The sequence below is a fragment of the Lucilia cuprina genome, chromosome 2, assembly GCF_022045245.1.
Source record: "Lucilia cuprina isolate Lc7/37 chromosome 2, ASM2204524v1, whole genome shotgun sequence".
NCBI lineage: Eukaryota > Metazoa > Arthropoda > Insecta > Diptera > Calliphoridae > Lucilia > Lucilia cuprina.
The window spans coordinates 30,829,558-30,832,048 of NC_060950.1; the positions used below are offsets into that span (position 1 = coordinate 30,829,558).

Below are 2,491 nucleotides of genomic sequence, written 5' to 3' on the forward strand. Positions count from 1 at the left end.
GAACTAGAACAGAACTAGAACAGAACTAGAACAGAACTAGAACAGAACTAGAACAGAGCTAGAACAGAACTAGAACAGAACTAGAACAGAACTAGAACAGAACTAGAAGAAAACTCGAACCGAACTAGAACAGAACTAGAACCGGGAATTCCTAGAAATTTTATGATTGGAACTAGAAGAGAACTAGAACAGAACTAGAACCGGAAATTCCTAGAAATTTTATGATTGGAACTAGAAGAGAACTAGTACAATTGTCACTTTTTTGTCATCATGACAGGTTAAGTCATATACATTCATATATTCTTGTAACAAACTTATTTATGAAGAATCTATAAATGGCAAAAGCTAATATTTACTTCCATTATAATATACCAAAAATATTAGTCCATCAATCAGAGATAAAAATTTCTTTAACAGAACAGTTTTTTTTTTAATTTTTCATTTAGCACAATTAATAATAGATATTAAATCAAACAAATTGTGCTATTTTTATATAAAATCCAAACAAAGAAAGAAAAAAGTTTGTTTAATATTTAAACAGAGACTTGACAGCCAGTCTTCAGCTAAAGTAAATAAATTGCGCAAATTATATTAGAAATAATTTGCAAATGAAATTTTTTTCACAGTGTAGAAAATACAAACAAATGGCGTCAATTGCGACTAAAATGCAGTTAAATGCGGCCATTATTTATTTAATAACTTCACACTAAGAAATTATTTGACAGGTTGTGAGAATGTTTTGTTTTTGTTTTGGGTTTTGGGATTGAAATTTTAAGGCGTAATATTTTAGAGGTTAAGGTTGGTTTTGGATATTTATTTTTTTAATTTTTATTATTTACTTTAAGTGTAGCGTTTTATTTTTGTTTATATTTCTGTGATTTTAATTTTATTTATTTTATCAAAAATATTATTTTGTTTATTTTTAAATTTTGGTTTTTATTATTTTCAAATACGTCACGCTTATATTTGTCACCTTTTTATTATTATTATTTTTTTAATTTTGTAAAAATATTATTTATATTTTTGAAAATTTTTTATTTTTTTTTTTTTTTTTTGAAAAATAAAATGACTAATTTGTTTAAACATTTCCGCTTATGTATAATTAAGCATTTCGTTTTTATTTGAGAAAAAGAGTTTTAGTACTTTTTTTCTCAAAATCTCATAAATTTAATAAAATCATAAATTTGAAAATAATTTGTGTCAAAGAAATTTATAAAAAATTTTTGTTATAATTTTTGCCAAATTTTTACACTTAATTCTTTTAAACAAAATTTAAATATATTTCTTTTTAATTTCTTGTCCTAAACAAGTTTTTTTATTAAACATTAATACAAAAAACCAAAAAACACCTGTTGCCTTTAAATATTCGCCTAAACAACTAAAAACACCTGATATCTTACATTTTAATAATCGAATAAATTTTCTAACAAAATTCTAAGGAAACCATAATTAAACAGCGCATTAACAACAATTCAACCAAAACCTATACAAACTTTTTCATTTTCCATTGTTTGTAAACAATTGCGTCTTTATTTGTTTATTTATTATTTGAAATTAATTAACAAAGTGCGTTCAATACATTTCAATTGCAAGTATTCAGAAGCAGCTGCAATTTCAATTAATTTCTATGATTTTGGAAAATTCCCACACAGGTAGCTAAGGAAACTATTTACCTTAAAATTTTCCAATTGCCAACAAACAAGCCAACAACAACAAACAATACTTTCGCATGCATATGCCTGCAGTCTAAATGAAAACTGATGACATAAATATATACAATTTTAAGAAAATTTTGTCAATTATTAAAAAAAGTGTTATAATGTCAAAAAAACCAACAACATTGTAACAAAAAAACTTTTACAAATTGAAAAAGTTTTCTTATAAAAAAAGCAAAACTTAAAAACAATCCTTCTCAACCTTTTTTTGTTTGGCAGTTATTCTGGTCATGGTTATGTGCTTTATTATTTTATAACGTCTATTCTGGGAAATTTTCATATTTTTAAGAAAAGTAAAAGAAAATGGAGAATAAGAAAATTATAGTGTTTTTAATGATCATATAACACAATAACAGAACTACGTTGCTAAACAATGAAAATGTATTACGTTCAAATAGTTAGCAATGGACGTATGATGAAATACGTGTAATATTTTACAATATGAAACTTTGTCTAACAATTAGTATTTGTAAGATGTTAAATAAATTAATAAAATGTTGAAAACAAAAAACGATACAAATTATAAAAAGACAAAGATTTTACACTAGTCAACGTAAATCGAACTAGAGCAGAACTAGAACATAACTAGAACAGAATTAGAACAGAACTAGAAAAGAACTGGAACAGAACTAGAACTGAACTAGAACAGAACTAGAACAGAACTAGAGCAAAACTAGAACAGAACTACAACAGAACTAGAACAGAACTAGAACAGAACTAGAACAGAACTAGAACAGAACTAGAACAGAACTAGAACAGAACTAGAACAGAACTAG

General features: G+C 25.2%; 1 protein-coding gene across 1 annotated transcript in view; it reads right to left on the reverse strand.

The window, feature by feature from the left end:
• LOC111679852 (ras-related and estrogen-regulated growth inhibitor-like protein) overlaps positions 1-2,491 on the reverse strand; it is a 27,834-nt gene that overhangs the window by 10,650 nt on the left and 14,693 nt on the right. The gene's annotated exons all lie outside the window — the stretch shown is intronic.